Genomic DNA, 10,711 nt, shown 5'->3' with positions numbered 1-10,711 from the left:
ACAGTTGAAATAGCTGTTTAAGTTGGCATGCGTTGTATTTTTGTCGAGAGCAAAACTCACCAACATTTGCACAAGTGACCTATTTGTGTACAAGATATTTGCAGATACCCAACAAAATAATCAAGTCTCTGTAATCAAATTCATTGCCCATGGTAACAGCAATTTTGGGCTAGTCTAGTTTAACAGACAAAACTTCGTATAGTATAATCAACAAACAAAATAATAAAAGAAAATGAGTTGGAAAAAGAAACAAAAAGAAAACAAAGTTTTTAACCAAATATCCTACCTAAAGCTCTCAGTTCGCTTCTCCTTATAGCAGCTCTCGCGGAAAATGTTGGACAGGGCTTCTCAAACTCTTGAATTCACTGTTGGCTCTCTTCAAAAGGAATAATCTCCTCAGTAACATTTATTATTTCCTCGACTTCAACTTCCTTTGCTTCATATTCCTCCTCTTCGTCACTAGCTTCCCCGTCACGTAACTTCTCCCTCTCCATTTTCTCCTCTTCGTGCAGCCGCTTCCACTCGTTAATCCATGCTTCCCATTCTTCTTTCAACTTCTTCCGCTTCTGACGATCTTGCTCACTCAATTGCAATGAAACATCCTGATCCTCTGCCTCATACCTCGTGTTGTATCTTTTCAAGTTCTTAACGATCTCTTCCTCTTTCTCCTTGCTCAAGAAAGATGGTGGCCTGGGCCGCCACAATACTGCAGCAAACAAGAAGCATTTGCTATATTGATGAGTATCCAGCAGGTCATGTAACGAATATAAGCATGTTCCTTCCAAAAAACAGGCGTAGCCAAGCAGAGCATACAACCACATAGCAAATACGAGACGATGAATAGGGAAATTGTGTCAAATATACATTAGCAGCATTCGAAAGATAACAGGAAATCAGTAATTTCCCGTTCTGCGACTGCATAGTAAAAGCTGCAGCAAACCCTTAGTGCTGAGATTACACAAGTCCTAGCACATCAACTAACAGAAAACCAGCCCTAGAGCATCAAGTATAGCATGTAAGAAACGCCGGGGGGGGGGGTATTAAGGATCAGAAACCATCCCAAACATATAGTAACAATTTAGGAGGCAGAATAATTCGAGCAGTGTGACCAAGTCGCTTATAGGCCAAAAGTAGGAACAAGTACAGCGAACAATGTATGGGAAAGACTGTTACCTGGAAGAAATGATCCTTAAGTATCCTATACAACAGCTTTCCATTGAAAGACCAAATGTTGAATCCATTTTCCATCTCATGAACTGAGGTAACAGATGTTGCTACATACCTTGAAATGCACAATAAAGCAAAAGTATAAGAACCAAAATAGGACGGTGTCTCAGGGCAAAACTAATGAAAGAGCAAAATTCAATACCTTCCAGTAGGATCCCATTCAACATCTGTGGCCATAAAATGCTCAGCAGATGCCATGGTTTCAAGCTCATCGACATCAAAGAATTCCAACTGCCCATTGAAACCTTTCAGTCCAGCCAAAATAAGGAAGCAGCCTCCAGGTGACCAGTAGAGAGCATTAGCTTGCTTTCCCTTAAGAGTTGTCAGCTTTGAAACACGGCCCGTGTTAGTGCCAGACCGCACGGAGTAGAAACTGATGTCTGGCCTAGGGTTGTCACCATGGATAACAGCAAATCTATGACCTTTTGGCTCCCAGGCAAATGCAATAATTTTGTCGTTCTTGTTGTCAAGCTCCAAAACCTCAATCGGAATGTCCCGTTCTTTGATTCTGAACAGCTCAAAACCAGTGTAAGTGCTTTTCTTAGTCTTCGTGTACCGGTCAACTTTGACAGCAAGCTAGTCTCCATTGCTTTGCCAATACATTTTGCAATCACTAACGCTGAAGAGATTCTTCTGCCTCAACTCCTCTTTGCTCGGGATTTGCACAAGGCTGACCTGTCAATTTAATAAAGGTTTAATTCAAATGCAAATACAAGTAGTTCCTCCAAATTAGTGATGACTTCCATAAAAGTTTTAGCACAAACCCTGGCAGGTTGATTTTCGCATTCAGGAACAAAAAGTGCAAGAATTGGATCTGCTGGCGACCAGCTAAAATCCATAATATTTTCAACCTTGATAGATTTCTTGTCAATAAGAGAGAAGGTCTCTGTTTCATAAACAGAGATTACATTCTTTCCTATTCTTGCAAAGTACTTGTCTTCTTTACCACCACTCCACCTGAAATCATCTCAAAAAGAAAGTTAAGAAAGTATTCCAGCCCCACTTTTCATTATATTTCTGAGGAATCGTGTATGCACTCAAGCATGCAAGAGTTTGCAAATGTTAGGTATAATTTTAACAACAGGTAGCAGAGAAGGATAGAAAGTGTCTCTTACAATAGGATCAAATCTCACCTAAAAACTGGCCACGACACACCAGTAACACCTCCAGTTCCTCCAACTGCAAATTCATCGGCACTTCCCTTGAAATCTCTCATCACTTTCCCAGTTCTCACATCAAAAATATTTAGCACAACCCTCTGAAAGAAATCTATATTAGAGACAATCCAGTATGGCCACAATCAGATACACAAACACAATAAAGCTCAGACTTACCTGAGTGTCACAGGGGTTACTTGGTTCGTGGCTGCTGTATGTCACCAGATATCTCTCACCAGGGGAGAAATCAATCAGCTTTACCTGAATTTAAAGCCAGTAGAGGTAAGCCACAAAACACCTGCAAAGGTTCACTAGAAAATAAACAAAAACTAACCTGTGAATGTGCATAGCGCATCAGACGGTTGAAAGTGGTGGCACCACCCCAAATTACAGCACCTTGTCTGTGAACTGTTGCCAAATACGTTCCCAGAGGGGACCATTGAACAAAACTCTCAGTCCAGAACTGCACTCGAAGCAGACATCGTTAGCAAAAATTTAGTAATTACCCATCTTCATAAAAGAAAAAAATATCTTCTAAAGAAACAGTTTCTGTACAAGACCCATTTTGAATTCTGAAAATATGAGAGATTTAACAGTACCAAAAAACCCCATGAATGGATAGCTAAATGAGCACAAAGAGGAAATAAGTTCACTTACAGAACGTTTGTAAACAAGCTCAGGCTTCAGCTGTCTTGCATCATTCCAGAGGACCTCTGTGCATTGCCAGCCCGAATCACAAACTGGTCTCTAGCTTTCTCATCAGTAAGCCACTGTTGCAGATTCTCCTGCCAGGATACAAACATCTCAATGTTAGCAGATGAATGAAAAACTAATATTTAAGACACATAGCGCTCGCCGGAGAAAAAGACAGCTGATGAAGAGCCTAACCCCTAAAACATAAGGCTTGATCTCTGGTGGAGCCCACTCATCGGGAACTTTCAAGAATTTCTCAATGTCATCAAACATGTTAACAGCAAATATATGCGACCTATCTAGCTTGTATCCATGTGTCTTCTCCTTACTCAGCTCAGCTTTCTAAAGCAGAAAAACATAGCAACATGACACTGGTTAACATCTTCCACAATCAGTTACAAGCCTCACACATTGTCTAAAGAAATGAGATACATTGTAGCTGCTAAGGAGAAAAATGGAGTACCTGAGGAGTATTATACTCGATGAAGCAGTACCCAAGGGTTTTCTGAGTCTCAGGATCAACAGGCATCTAGAGACCATCCTCCTTAATAACACCAAGTTGGCTGTAAATTTTCCGAACTACTCCTTCCAACTTCTTAAGTTTCTCTTTAGGCACCACAGGAAGATTGTCCACCACCAGTATGTTCCCAAAACCAGCATCAAACTCCAAGGGGTCCTCCTCCATTAAGTCATCATCATCACTGATAATATCCAAATAACATACAAATTCAAAAACCAAAGGAAAAACTACAAAACCCATTTTCATGGTATATGAACCAAAGAGAATTTAAACTCTACAAACCTTTTCTTTATCGGTATGAACCAAAACCACAATTACAAACCAAAAGAACCTAAACGTCAAACAAAAGAAACGAAACCAAGCAGAAACACATAAAAATTCATATATAAATTAAGGTATTACCCAGTGTCTGAAAATACAAATGGAGATATCAAATCCCCAATAGAGACCTAAAAACTATATCTTATCAACATATGAACAGAACTCAAGGAGAATGCAAAAACACATAAAAATCCATATATAAATTAAGGTTTTTTAAATGGTAATGAATCTATAACTCAACATATTCAAGACTCACAAATGCAAAACTCAACATATTCAAAATCCAACAACCACCACCCAGTAAAATCCCACAGGTGAGGTTGGAGAGGGTAGTGAGTACGCAAAACCTAAGAAAACACTAAAAGTCTAATCTTCACAACATATTAACAGGCCTTGCACACTCAATAGAAGAACATTGACAAAATCCAAACTTCACAGCATAGAAAAGAATCCCAGACATATACGTCCATAAAAAAATTAACATATTGAACTGGATATAAACATAAAATAAAACCAACAAACTCAAAAACCCAACAAAACACTAGAAATTTCTAATCTTCAAAGCATATGAACCAAAGCAATAAACTCAAACTCAAAAAAATTTAAAAAGACCCAAACTTTACAGCAAAGAAAGGAAACTCATAAGCATCACCACATAAAAAGCGCATATATAAATCATAAAAATGCAGAAACAAAAAAAAAGGGAAAGTCAAGATTTAAGACCTGGGTATGCCACAATCTTCACCAGGAGGAAGATGAATGGAGTCAAGATCGATTTGGGAAAGATCCACACCAATCCTAGCGGCTATGGCTGTGATTTCTCCCATAGACGTAACGTCCGCCATGATTGGAACTCTCTTCTCTTTGTTTAGCTTTCTTTCTGTGTTCTATATGGAATGGTGCGTATAGGAGAGAGATAGCTACCTTTGAAGCTGAAAGCAGAAGTGTGAGCTTAGCAATAGAGGCAATGTGCACGCGTACGAAGAGTGGAAAGGTAGGATTTTTCTGTAGCTCTTATTGGAGTTACGCTGTTCTTTTTTTTAATTCCGGGTAAATGGGTCTCTTTAATGGGTCGGTTAAATGGTTCGATTAGGCAGGAATCTCCCATTGGATCATTTTTGAAGAACTAGTATTTATGTGCCTTGCACGTTAATAATGGCACGTGATGGTTTAACCGTTTAAATCATTTGAAAGTCAAAAAATATTATTATATTAGCATAATACGTGAATTCAAGATAAAAGGACATCATCATAACTTACACAAACGATCAATTTAATTATGTTAGTTAGATAACTATGTATTATAGTTTAACAATATTTAATTTGATGGTATTTTACCGAACACTTCATTGTAAATGATTTTTTGTGTGTATGTTTTCTTCTAATATTTTGGTTGTTGTGTCATAATTAGAACTCTTGTTGTCGATATTGATATTACTCTTGGAAGTGCAACATATAGTTGTTCGTCCAAGAAAATATGTTTGCGATAAATATAGTCCAATATTTAGGATATTTATTGTAACGACACGACCGGTCGTTTTGAGCTCTAGCGCGTCGTTCAGCGGTTTGAGGCCATGAGCAGCTTCAGGTATTATGTCTTGTACGCATGGTCGGAATTGAATTTCGGGAAGTTCGGAGTTGATTTGGAAAGAGAATTCTCATTTCGGAAGCTTTAAGTTGAAAGAATTGACTAAGATTGGATTTTTGAGTAAACGACCCCGGAATCGGGATTCGAAGGTTCCAGCAGGTTCGTATGATGATTTCGGACTTGGGTGTATATCCAGACCGGGTTTTGGAAGACCCGGGAACGTTTTGGCGCCTATTATGGAAGTTAGCATTTTGGAAGAAATTTCATAAGTTTGGGTTGAAGTGCATTTCAGTGTTATCGATGTCCGTTTGTGATTCCAAGTCTAGGAGTAGCTCCGTATGGTGATTCTAGTGTTGGGAGCGCAATCAGAAGTGAATTCGGAGGTCCGTGGGTCATTTTGGAGTCATTTGGCTAAAGATAGAAATTTGAAGGTTTTTCAGAAGTTTGACCGGAAGTGGACTTTTTGATATCGGGGTCGGAATCTGATTCCAAAAGTGGGAGTAGGTCCATAATGTCAAATATGACTTGTGTGCAAAATTTGAAGTCAATCGGACGTGATTTGATAGGTTTAAATATCGAAAGTAGAAGTTTGAGATTCCAAAGTTCATAAAGCTTGGATTGGAGGTCGATCCATGATTTTAGCTTTGTTTGATATGATTTGAGGCCTCGAGCAAGTCCGTAATATGTTTTGGGACTAGATGGTAAGATTGGTTGGGGTCCCGGGGACCTCGGGTGGATTCCGGGTGGTTAACGGATCGAAAATGGAATTTTGGAAAGGGCTGAAGTTGTTGGTTGCTGGTGTAACCGCACCTGCGAGACTAGGGCCACAGAAGCAACCTTCGTGCCACAGAAGCAGAAATGGACGGCTATTCTGGGACCGCATATGCGGGACCGCATCTGCGGAGGAGAGGACGCAGAAGTGGAATGGGCTGGAAGCCCTGGACCGCAGAAGCAGCATTTGGTTCGCACCTGCGAGACCGCAGGTGCGGAAATGCTGGAGGCAGTAAGGTTCTTTTAAATCAGGGGTTGGGTTCATTTCAACCCCATTTCTTCCATGGGAGCCGATTTTGGAGCAACTTTGAGATGCCATTTTCACCATCAAGCATGAGGTCAGTAATTTATGCTAGTTTTTAGTTAAATACATGATTATATACGGATTTAGACATGGAAATTGGTAAGAAACCTGGGGTTTGAGAAAAACCTAGAAAATTCGTATTCTTTGATTTTGACCACAAATTTGGGTATGAAATTAAGAGAAAATCATATATTTGAGTTCGTGAGTTCATGGGTAAACTTTATCTTCGAAAAATTTCGGAATCCGGGCATGTGGGCCCGAGGGCAATTTTGTCAACTTTTCGATCGGGGTTAGGAATTGCTATAAATTGGATTGTAATGAGTAATTGAACTTATATTAATGTATTTGCATAATTATTGACTAGTTCTGGAGCATTGTGCATCGATTCGAGTCTTCTGAAGGGCGTGGAATGCCGGTTATGGAACTTCGGAGCGATGTGAGTCTCCTCTCTAACCTTGTAAGAGGGAATTGTCCCCATAGGTGAAATAATTGGTTAGGTGCTCCTATTTGTGGGGGCTACGTACGCACGAAGTGACGAGAGTCCGTGCGTAGCTACTATTATGTTTAAGTCCAGGTAGTCTAGGACCCAAAAACATGCTATACTTGGAATATTTGTAATCTTATTAACATTTGAATTGCTTAAATCCTATCGAATTGGTAAATGGATTTCTAAAAAGAATTAAACTTCATTTTTTCTAAATTGTTAAAAGAGAAGTGGTTTTCTTTGGATAATTGTTTCCTGATGACTTCTTGATTGACTGTCTGTGCGTGTTTAAATTCTGGAACGGGCCGAACGCCTCGGTAGATTGAATAGATGCATCTATGGTTCGCGACATTCGACCCTCTGGCAGTGCACAGTTTAAATATTGTTGGATCGGGCCGTATGGCCTCATCATGATTTGCGCATGCTTGTATTGCTTGCCTTGAAACTTATTAAAGTTGTTATTGCCTCTTCCCGATTTGAGAATATTTGTCTAAACGATGAAAAGGAATTTGGAAATTTTCTATAAAAGAAAGAATTTCTTACTTGCTTCATTCCATTGAATTACAATCATATTTATAAAAATCACCGAATTACTATATTATTGAGATAACATTATTGGACTACTAGTAAGTGTCAAAGTCGACCTTTCGTCTCTATTTCTTCGAGATTAGACGTGATACTCATTGGGTACACATTGTTTACATACTCATACTACACTTGCTATGCATTTTTGTTGCACAGCTTTATGAGTGGCATATCGGCATGGTTGATACAGAGACTTAGGTGAGTTGCATTTATCGAGGCATCCGTAGCCAATAGAGTCTCCTTCAGAGTATTGTATTGTATTTTTATTTCTGTCCACTTGTATTCCGGACAGTCACTGTATTTTATTTCATTCACTGGTAGATGCTCACACACTTGTGACACCAGGTTCTGGGAGGATCACAAGATTTTGCAGTAGTTAAATTTTGTAAAGACAACCTCATTTATTTAGTAGAGTTTATTATTTATTATTCAGTTGTTTAAAGGAAATGATTTCAAAATAAATGAAATGAGAACTTGCTAGTAAGTTGTTGTTAGCTTGCCTGACAGTGGTGTCCGGCGCCATCATAACCCTTAGTGGATTTTGGGTCGTGACAACATGGCATCAGAGCACTAGGTTCCCTTAGGTCTCACGAGTCATGAGCAAGTCTAGTAGAGTCTCGCGGATCGGTATGGAGACGTCTATACTTATCTTCGGGAGGCTACAGGGTTGTTAAGAGTACTTCCCTTCTTGATTCCTCATCTTGCGATTTGATTCCTTGAGGCTTATGCCCTTGATTCTTTCCTACTCAATCTTACGCGACGCGAATCGCTTGTTATAAATCGAGAATTGAAGAATTGTAATGGTACTACAGATATGGTGCGGGATGTTTCTCCCGGTATAGTTGGATGGGCTATTGTCGTCGCCTTGCGGAAGGATTTTTCTATCGTTTCGGCTCGGTAGTTGTACTTCTAAGAGCTTAGAGGCTATGCACAGGTTGCTATGATGCTCACGATTGGTTATCGCATAGTAATGACTTGATAGTAGGATATTTGCCTATGTGTTGGGGCAGTGAATGATTTGAAAAGAAGCCTACTCAGTGCATGATTCAGAGATCTGATATTTCATTTCCGACATAGGAAAAACAATTGGCCTAGGGACGTCCAGATTTGGAGTGATGGAGTAACAAGACTTGGTGATTTTAAGCGTGATGGGATTTTCATCTGCGATGTGGTGTCATCGTCCACGATTGAGTGTGTTAAGTTCGTCGGTGTTATAGTCTTCTACAATTCGCCTTTGGGGTAAGATATTGAGAAATAATATTGGAGAAATGACTGTTAGATATCGCGAGGTACGGTGGTTCTGGATTGAATCAGTGTTTCTAATGCTGACGGCTCGAGAGAAAAAATGATCTTCTGAGAGGTTTAAAGCTAGTAGCGATTTGTGGGTTCAAGTGTTACGAAGATAGATTTTTATTTAAGGCAACAACTGAGCGACAAAGGATGAGGAAGGACATGTGGGGAGTGTTAGGCGATGGTTAAAATTTCTAGAAGGCCAAGTATAAGAAGCAAATGTCGAGTAGCCAATTAAAGGGGTGAGTTCCGCCAAAGTGGGAGAGTGACGGAGTTGCATATGAGCTTGGTGGTAGGATGACTACGCATCTTGAGGAAAGTTTGGAATAATTTGGGAATTGTAGAGATTAGTGATTGGGGCCTACAGATTTAATTTGGAGCATGGGCTCTTATGCGGCAAGAGATTTGTTATAACGGAAAGGAGCTGCTTGAAATGAAGAAGGATACAACATAACTTTGAATTGGAAGGATGTTGTCGCACATCTAATTGATGTCCACTGGGGGTGAATGGACTTGTGCAGCAAGAGAGTGAGCTCGGACTCAGGATGAGTTATTGATGTCGTAGTGATTGTACATCGTGCAGCAGAGTTGGAATATGTCGGAAAGTGATTTCCACATATGGGTTATTCCTTGTGAGCAGGTTAACGGTCGCATGGTTGGCGAAGCTTCTGTGGAGGATTTTACTGGCCATTCTGGTAAGAGGTCGAAAATGTGAATGTTGATGGAAATTCAGGGTGTTCATGAAGTGCTAATGGAAGGGATTTCAAGGAATCTGGAGGTTTAATTGCGCGAGGTCATGTCAATAAGAGATAAAGAATCTTGGTGAATTCCAGAAGTGTGTAATAGTGGCTTCAAGCTAAGTGGGAGAGTCCCACCGCTTATGATTGGGTTGCATGGTTAACTACTTGCGAGGTTTCTAGTTATTAGCATATTGATGGGTTATTTCAGCTACGGAAAAAGGACATAAGTGGTAATTTGAGCAAAGGGATTGTTAAAGGTGCGCTTTGGTTGGCCTTATTGGCTCATGTTCAGACTTGGGGAAGGATTCAGGATTTATGCCTTGTATAGATGCGGGTTTCAAGGAAAGTGATTCTGTCGGGTGCTTCCTCGTGAGGGTATTCATGTGCTAGAAGATTCATGGAGTTGATCATTTCGGGGCTAAGTCAGAGCGGGTGGCTCTCAACAATGGTCCTAGTGGATTCAAAGGGGTAAAGTGTAGTGCCTATTGATTTCGAGCCTATAGGTACGGTTAAGAATCAAGATTTGTAGCAGCTTATGAGAAGAGGCCCAAAATGTTCTATGATGTTTTTACTTGCAGTGTAGCATTTGGGAGGAAAATGAGAAAGGACTTCGGATTCGTAGAGAGATTATCAGAATGGGTATACTAGTTGAGGACGCGAATGTGTGCACAAGGGAGGTATGAAATAGTTTGTGGAATTTGAGACAGCATGGTCTCGTGATTCAAGGTCACTCGGGATGAGTACGGATGGAGTGAGCTATGTGTTGAATGGTGTTATTATTATTTCAAAGGCAATCAAGGATAAATTGGGCGAAGATAGATTGGCTAGCCATAGTTGAATTGGCATATTGGTGGTAGTGATCAGTTCCTTCAGCGTGATCAAGTTATGCAAGTGATTTGTGATGGTACGTGTGAGGCTTGTCGGCCACCGTAATTGATGTTATCCAGAAATATTCTACTATTATGGCCTGTTATGTGTAGGCAGATCCCGGAAAGGCTATGGTGGCTTAGACCACTACTTAGAGATTTGCA

General features: G+C 40.1%; 1 pseudogene; it reads right to left on the bottom strand.

Moving 5' to 3' along the window:
* Window positions 1–250: 250 nt before the first annotated feature.
* On the bottom strand, window positions 251–4,888 carry LOC104232838 (eukaryotic translation initiation factor 3 subunit B-like; annotated as a pseudogene).
* Between the last annotated feature and the right edge of the window lie 5,823 nt (window positions 4,889–10,711).

This window comes from Nicotiana sylvestris, chromosome 1, assembly GCF_000393655.2.
Source record: "Nicotiana sylvestris chromosome 1, ASM39365v2, whole genome shotgun sequence".
Classification (NCBI taxonomy): Eukaryota; Viridiplantae; Streptophyta; class Magnoliopsida; order Solanales; family Solanaceae; genus Nicotiana; species Nicotiana sylvestris.
This window is presented reverse-complemented; position numbering and strand designations above follow the sequence as displayed.